The following is a 9,332-nucleotide window of genomic DNA, read 5'->3' on the forward strand; positions in this document are numbered from 1 at the left end:
TTACAGAGATTTCGGCAATTTCCCCAGAGCAGATCTTTTCAACTTGACTTTTCGGCTCAGAGACTGATTTCTTAACATCCTCAAATGAGATCCAGGAGAGACACAGAGAGACTGGAAACTCTACAGTAACAGATCAGAAAACAGGGAAAATATTATTGTTGAGGAAGAAAAACATTTCACTTTCATCAGACACACCTGATGCTGTGGACAAAGATCCAGTGATGTCACCTGGAGGAATGTGATGTTGTCATCTGTGTGTGAGAGCTGCTCCAGCTCAGCTTCTCTCCTCCTCAGCTCAGACATCTCCTGCTCCAGTTGCTTCAGGAGTCTTTCAGCTCGACTCACTTCAGCCTTCTCCTGAGCTCTGATCTGCTCCTTCACCCCAGAGTACCTTCTCTCAATGGAGCGGATCAGCTTAGTAAAGATCGTCTCACTGTCCTCCACTGCTGCTTTTGCAGAATTCTGTTAAGACAAACAGAAAGAGAGAAAAAAATCAACAGGTGATGGTGAAAATGGTGCCATCTGGTTTGCCAGATATAGTTATTTGAAATTATTTATACTTTTACTTTTGATACTTAAGTATATTTAAAAACAAATACTTTTAGACTTTTATTAAAACTATATTTTTTGGGTGACTGTCACTTTTACTTGAGTCACTTTCAATTAAGGTATTTTTACTTTTACTCAAGTATGAGAAGAGGGTGCTTTTTACACCATTGATAAATGGTCAACACTCACCTTGAGTGTCTCACCTCCTGTATCTCTTTCTCTCTCCTCTGGATTCTCTGTTTGGATTTATGCTGTTCCTCCCCCAGCTGGCTCTGCAGTTAAACACATGTCAATCCATGGCTCCTTTGTTCAAGTGATTCTACCTATGTTAAAACAGATGAAACTTTATGATAGGTCAGAGTCTACACATTATGGAGTAAAAGGTATGCATGTGCAGGGTCTCCTGTATGCCAGAAAAGTGCATTAGCCTGCAAACCTAAAGCCTAGGCATTAACTGAAGGAGGCAATGCAACTCTTAAGGTCTCAGTAAATATTACATCAGAAGTGTAAATATTAGCACAGCTAGATGATTTGGTGTTGGCTGACTTCCAAGCTATCAAATCAAATCAAATTGTATTTGTCACAGTAATCACTCATATTCAGTTATGAATGGTATTTTCACAGCAATTACAGATTGTCCTTACCTGTCTCTCAGTCCTTTCTGATTCAGCTGAGACTGTATCGTGACCTTTATGTTCACACACCATACACAGCAGACAGTTAAACTGCTGATCAGTATGGCAGTACATCTCCAGTAGTTTGTCATGATGAGAGAAGATCTTCTCCTCTAGTTGTGTGGAGGCTTTGACCAGCTTGTGCTTCTTAAAGGCAGGAGATTTATAGTGAGGCTGGAGGTGAGTCTCATATTAAGAGGCCAGACACACCAGACAGGACTTAACAGCTTTGAGTTTTCTCTCAGTGCAGAAATCACATGCCACATCTCCAGGTCCAGCATAATAGTCAGCAGAGGGAGAAGATGGGAGTCCTGTCTTTTTCAGATTCTCCACCAATTCAGCAAACATAGTGTTTCTGTTAAGAACAGGCCTTTGGGTGAAAGTCTGCCTGCACTGGGGACAGCTGATCAGGACACCCTTCTGATCATCCTGATCCCAGCATTCTTTTAATACAGCCAATACAGTAACTGTATTCACAGGGAATAGTGACTGGATCCTTCAGTAGATTCAGACCTATTGAACAACTGATTGAATGCATGGCTGCTGCCATTTTGGTGCACACACTTTGGTGCAGACTGTAGTTTCTCTAGAATGGTTTGTGCTTCTGAGTCGGCACATTTCCTGGTTTTGTGTGTGTACTCTGTATTTATACAGGGTGTGGCGTTGGATAGAGACCAGAAAATAGTGGCTGTGACTGGACAGAGGTCGTTGAGGAAGTATACTCCTCAATAGACAATTCACTAGACACAAACCACACCTCCAAGTACATAGTTATTACAACATTTATTGAGGAACACTGAAGTGACGATTCAGGAGAACAAATTCAGTAGGCGGTATGGTGGAAGATCAGGGGGAGACACTGGAGTATGTGAACTGGGCTTCCATTTCACTTGGTACTGCATCAACGGTAATCCATGGTCATAGACTGACAATGTGTTCAAGGGGATCGCTGTGAGCAAGGTGCTGTGAGAACATAATGTGTAGTTATTTAGCCGATCCTATCAAGCAGGTTAGTTAGAAGATAGAGGGTGGAGAAAGGAGGGAGGCTTCCAAACACTGGAGACATGGTAAAACCCTATTCTCCATACTGTACTTCACAAGCAATTTTTTGTTGAATTATTATTGTTGACACAACACTGTAGCAACATTATAACATGGAAAAGTTTTGAAAAGCCTATTGACTTGGTCACATACAACCAGGGCTGGTTCTAGGCATAATCAACATAATTTACCTTAATTTCAAAAGGGAATGTCATATTGAGACTAGTCTCTTTTGCAAATGAGCCCTGCACAATTCAAAAGAAAACACATAAATTAACATAAATATACACACTATACACATTAAATACACATTAAGATGCAAAACACATTACATTAAAACAAACACATCCTTCATTATAAAAATCCTCTGTTAACTGTCTAATTGCCCTTTGGGACACCAAAGCTTCCAATCATAATTTATTTTGGAGATTATTTCAAATTTACGGTGCAAGGAAGTTAAAAGCTGATTTACCTAAATCTGTAGTTACTAAAGAAATCTCCAGAGTTAACCAACCCTGTGAACGGGTGTGATAACTTGTCATTTTAAATCTTAACAGTAAAGTTAGGTAAATTGGAAGCTTATGGAGCAGAGTATTGTAAACAAAAATAGTGTAATGATGTGGTATACATGACTTTAAAGAGGTCCAGCCAACCTTTTGATACAGGAGGTAGTGGTGAGTATTAAACTTGTCACCTGTGACAAAGCAAAGGGTGCTATGGAAGACATTATCCAGGCAGCTACAATTTATTATTTATTATTATTATTATTTACATTTATAATGTATTAATAAACGTCGCAAAATTCTTAGATATCTGCAAAGCTAGTCTAAATGATGATTCAGCAATACACAAATTGTCTTAATTATTTATTTACTAACAAACTAAATAATCACACAGAAATACATAAACACACACACACGGTACACGTTGAATTGATTACTAACATAATGCAATGAACATTCCCTAGTGGACTAACCTGATATGACAACTTGTTACCCAATGGAAGGGAGGGGTAAGATACACATATATTTACTCTTGTATGCCTTTGTCATCTCTCTGTTGAAAACACGCATCCGTCTATGGTGAGTAGTTTGATGTAAGTCTCTGGTTGTGTAAGTCTCTGGTTGTTCACCAGAGGTCACAATGTCCTCAGTAGTAGTAATAGGCTTCTTTGTCTCTGATTGTTCGTTAGACTCGTTACATCAGAGGTACACACGCAGTGGTCTTGGTCGAGTTTACTAGACTGAGGTACTTAAACAGCTGCAGACTAAACGTTCCAATGTAGTCTTTAACTTCTTTACTCGAGAGTTACCGTTTTCTGGTCTGATATTTTTAAACCCTTTCAACATATTCAGCTCGCGCTGCACGTATACTGGTCTTGTAGTTTTAAACCATTTCAACGTGTAGCCACCGCTCCAAGCTTTCTAGTCTGATATGTTAATTCTTCAGCAGGTCCATTTAAGCCTTGGAGGGCTGTTCCATCATGTTGCTACAATGTCTGTGCTCACGTGGGCGTGGTCACGGACTCGGCAAGAGCTTACATGAAAAACAATTATCCTCTAGAAAGCTAAAATCCCATTTCATCTTCACACACATAGTTTCATTTTTTATCATATAAGTTTTACAACATTTAGATGTAAATTTGATAACAGGACATATACATTTGTAGTGTTACAGTTATTTAGTTATACCGTCCTTAATGATATCACAAAACCATAACCTTTTGACAGGATTTATTGTTTGGATCCCCACCAACCATTTCCCACATTGTTTATGTTAGGAATATTATTTCATTATCCACTTTTGCATGTTGGAGTTTTGGCGGCATATTCTCTCTCTAAACATATCAGTTTCCTTTGTTCAAAACTGCAAGTCCAGAGAGAGAGTTTATGCTGGGTCATTAAAGTCATAAGACCGGCCCACTTACCCCCCTTCCTCTCTGTCATGGGTGCACTTCAACAACGCTCAAGGTGCTAAACGATATCTTAACCGCCATCGATAAGAAACCTTACAGTGAGGCCGTATTCATTGATCTGGCCAAGGCTTTCGACTCTGTCAATCACCACATCCTCATCGGCAGACTCGACAGCCTTGGTTTCTCAAATGATTGCCTCGCCTGGTCCACCAACTACTTCTCTGATAGAGTTCAGTGTGTCAAATCGGAGGGTCTGTTGTCCGGACCTCTGGCGGGTCTCTATGGGGGTGCCACAGGGTTCAATTATTGGACCGACTCTCTTCTCTGTATACATCAATGATGTCGCTCTTGCTGCTGGTGAGTCTCTGATCCATCTCTATGCAGATGACACCATTCTGTATACTTCTGGCCCTTCTTTGGACACTGTGTTAACAACCCTCCAGGCAAGCTCCAATGCCATACAACTCTCCTTCCGTGGCCTCCAATTGCTCTTAAATACAAGTAAAACTAAATGCATGCTCTTCAACCGATCGCTGCCTGCACCTGCCCGCCTGTCCAACACAACTACTCTGGACGGCTCTGACTTAGAATACGTGGACAACTACAAATACCTAGATGTCTGGTTAGACTGTAAACTCTCCTTCCAGACCTACATCAAACATACCCAATCCAAAGTTAAATCTAGAATTGGCTTCCTATTTCGCAACAAAGCATCCTTCACTCGTGCAGCCAAACATACCCTTGTAAAACTGACAATCCTACCAATCCTCGACTTCGGCGATGTCATTTACAAAATAGCCTCCAATACCCTACTCAACAAATTGGATGCAGTCTATCACAGTGCCCTCCGTTTTGTCACCAAAGCCCCATATACAACCCACCATTGCGACTTGTACACTCTCGTTGGCTGGCCCTCGCTTCATACTTGTCTCCAAACCCACTGGCTCCATGTCATCTACAAGACCCTGCTAGGTAAAGTCCCCCCTTATCTCAGCTCGCTGGTCACCATAGCATCACCCACCTGTAGCACACGCTGCAGCAGGTATATCTCTCTGGTTACCCCCAGAACCAATTATTTATTTGGCCGCCTCTCCTTCCAGTTCTCTGCTGCCAATGACTGGAACGAACTACAACAATCTCTGAAACTGGAAACACTTATCTCCCTCACTAGCTTTAAGCACCAGCTGTCAGAGCAGCTCACAGATTACTGCACCTGTACATAGCCCACCTATAAGTTAGCCCAAACAACTACCTCTTTCCCTACTGTATTTATTTATATATTTTGCTCCTTTGCACCCCATTATTTTTATTTCTACTTTGCACATTCTTCCACTGCAAATCTACCATTCCAGTGTTTTACTTGCTATTTTGTATTTACTTTGGCACCATGTCCTTTTTTGCCTTTACCTCCCTTCTCAACTCATTTGCTCACATCGTATATAGACTTGTTTCTACTGTATTATTGACTGTATGCTTGTTTTACTCCATGTGTAACTCTGTGTCGTTGTATGTGTCAAACTGCTTTGCTTTATCTTGGCCAGGTCGCAATTGTAAATGAGAACTTGTCCTCAACTTGCCTACCTGGTTAAATAAAGGTGAAATAAACGAAATAAAAAAATTAACTATATACATAAAGTGCTTTCATTTCTAAAAGAGGTATGTATGAATATATCCCAAAATAAATGGTGAAAATCTGAACTGTCACCTCATAAAACATTGCATCTCAAAGTCAAAATGCTGGAGTATAGAGCCAAATGGACACATTTGAGCTTCATGGTCCAAATAGTGTATGTTACCAACCTTTTACAGAGATTTTGGCAATTTCCCCAGAGCAGATCTTTTCAACTTGACTTTTCAGCCCAGAGACTGATTTCTTAACATCCTCAAATGAGATGTGCTGGTTGACAGTGATGCAGGGTAAGGCCTCAGATCCAGGAGAGACACAGAGAGACTGGAAACTCTACAGTAACAGATCAGAAAACAGGGAAAATATTATTGTTGAGGAAGAAAAACATTTCACTTTCATCAGACACACCTGATGCTGTGGACAAAGATCCAGTGATGTCACCTGGAGGAATGTGATGTTGTCATCTGTGTGTGAGAGCTGCTCCAGCTCAGCTTCTCTCCTCCTCAGCTCAGACATCTCCTGCTCCAGTTGCTTCAGGAGTCTTTCAGCTCGACTCACTTCAGCCTTCTCCTGAGCTCTGATCTGCTTCTTCACCCCAGAGTACCTTCTCTCAATGGAGCAGATCAGCTCAGTAAAGATCTTCTTCCACTGCTGCTTGTGCTGAGTACTGTTGAAACAATCAGAGAGAGGAGGGATTCCAATTCAATATCAGAACTCCATACATCCTGTTACTCAAAGTGGGGCTCAGTGTGATCGAAACATGGCCCAGCTGGTTCCAGTTTTACTGAAGTTTAGGAAGAGTAAGTCAATTTAGAAAGGACTATCTGCTAAGTGAATACATATAAATGGTCAACACTCACCTTGAGTGTCTCACCTCCTGTATCTCTTTCTCTCTCCTCTGGATTCTCCGTTTGGATTTCTGCTGTTCCTCCCCCAGCTGGCTCTGCAGTTAAACACATGTCAATCCATGGCTCATTTGTACAAATGATTCTGTCTTAATGAAAACAGATATAAGTTTATGATAAAAGCTCTCCTGCATGGCTCTCTGGGCCAGGGCACCTTTTTCAGAATTCCCGCCTGTCCGACATGCCCAAAGTAAACTGCCTGATACACAGGTCCAGAACCTAGGATATGCATATAATTGGTAGCATTGGATGGAAACACTTTGACATCTCTAAAACTGTTAAACTAATGTCTGTGAGTATAACAGAATTGATATGGCAGGCGAAAATCCGAAGACAATCCAACTGAAATAAAAAGTAATTGGGATCTCCCAGGCACTTCCGATGCAAAGCTATTGACAACTGGGCTACTAACAGTTTACGGTACTACTCACCATACACTTAGTATTACTTTCTTAGCTACAGTATACATATCTCCCTGGCATATTACATCATTTATGAAGCAGCATACAATACATTGTTGGACTCACTTTGTGAAGGTGACGCAGCGTTCATTAGTGGGCAAATTTTGTCTTCAAACTTTTAATCTCGTAGTCTCGTATTCGTTGGATTTATGGTGGGAACTCAAAAAAAAAAAGAAAACACACAATCACACCATTGAATAGCAGGCTAACGTTAGTGGTTTCTTTGCAACACTTGCAATTATCCACTGATTCCTTCCAAATAACTAATTGTTGAATTTGCGATTTGCAATTTGTTGTGTAATCTTTATGTCCAATGGCCGATGAGCACCGATACGTTTTATCTATAATTTCCCTTCATTATTTATCTTCATATGACAATAATAAAAAAAGGATTTGGAAGTAGATTGTCAACTTGATTCATGGTGATGACTGCTAGCTAAGACTTTGAAAGTAAGATTTTGACATGATCAGTCCAATCAAAGCTACTGTAGATATAACGTGATTTGACGTCGTTTTATCTGTGGCCAATGACCTTGAGCCTTCTTAGAAGGGCACTTGCAATATAACTCTATGGCAGGACCCAAAGGGCTGAAATTTGGGATGTCTACCTTTACTAAGCACTTAAACTTGGCGATGACGTACTGTCCCCATGAGTGACAGAACATTGAGCCAATCACGGCACTGCGCTCCATATTTTCTGCTGGCTCGCCCCACTACCACAGAAAGCACTGAGCTAGGCTGAAACACCTGCATTTTGGAGCTGCCTTACTCAAGAAAACAAAAAAGAGACCATGTGTGTATGCAGCTTTATTAACTGAATGATATATATATATTTTTATATATATATATATATATTTACATTGTTTGCAAACTGATATGTGACACGCATTAATGCCAAACTAACATGCAAAACAGACAAGCCCAAAAAAATCTAAAATATTTAAATAATTTGTTATTTTTTTTGCCTAGGATATGGGGCTCAAAACAGGTGGGTTCCCACTGGTCATGTCTGGAGGAAACCTGGTGTTGTGACTTAACTTTAACATGAATCTGAAGACTGTTATTTATCTAATTAACTAACTATGTTTAATTGTTACCCAATTAAATGAATCATGTAACAATTAACTCATTAGGATCTGGGGCACCACGAGAGCAGTTCTTTAAAGAGTTACCAACTCCCGAATTAAACTCTAAAAGGTCTTTACCTATCACATCTATAAACAGTCAACTTATTAATCATAACCTCGTATCATATCATGATTCTGAACAGTCATAGCCTCCTTGCATCTGGAAAAACCAGAGCCTTATGATTTAGTACTACACAAATTGGTTTCATTAAGTATTTACTAGCTAGTTAAATGGGAACACAGGATAAACATACACACTTTACACCGGTTATTGACTGGAGATTTAATATGCTGAAAACAGATCCCTAGCGCCAAGAACATGGTTGCTTGTTAAAGAAGAGATGGAGGGAGAGAGAGAGGGACAGAGACACTTAACATTGGTACATTCAGAAACTACTCTCACCTACAGTAACCATATAGAAATCATGAATGCATTTAGGTGAAATGCCTGGGTTCGCCGGGGATCTCTCTGTGAACAGGGCAGCCTTGGAAAAGGGGGTTGGGCCTTTTAACAGCACGCTTATAAGGCTCTGATTGTCCAAAATGGTTCCAACAAGTCTTCTACTGTTGTCCTTCTTTGTAGTTGTCCGGTATCCAGTGACTTGTTGTGTAGTCCTGAACAGAACTACAGAGTTCACTTTCCTTCCATTCACTCTTGAAGAGGCTTCTTTGAAGATAGGCTAGCCAGCAGTATCGGTGGTTAGAGTAGAGTAACATGATGGTCCTACTTAAATTCACTTTCAAAGATACTTTACATAGGGCAGCTAATCAGCCTTACCAGTGATTGTCACGGAGGTGAGGTTATCGTCTCCACCTTGTGTTGAGATTCAAAGTTCAAACCACTTTATGGTGCAGCTGCAGCTTCACATTTTTCTGGTCTCGTGTTTTTTTTAGCCCATCATTAATACATTATGCTCGAAAGGGGCGGTTCCAGCAGACTGACATGCTCTCTGACCTTACTTTGGAGTGGTGTCTGCTCATTGTGCAAAGTTAGGTAAAACAATTATCTCTTATAGTTTCTCAAATCACATCC

At 40.5% G+C, this 9,332-nt stretch overlaps 1 pseudogene; it reads right to left on the bottom strand.

The window, feature by feature from the left end:
* On the bottom strand, positions 1-1,773 carry LOC123990419 (annotated as a pseudogene).
* Positions 1,774-9,332: the final 7,559 nt, after the last annotated feature.

The sequence above is a fragment of the Oncorhynchus gorbuscha genome, linkage group LG12, assembly GCF_021184085.1.
Source record: "Oncorhynchus gorbuscha isolate QuinsamMale2020 ecotype Even-year linkage group LG12, OgorEven_v1.0, whole genome shotgun sequence".
Classification (NCBI taxonomy): Eukaryota; Metazoa; Chordata; class Actinopteri; order Salmoniformes; family Salmonidae; genus Oncorhynchus; species Oncorhynchus gorbuscha.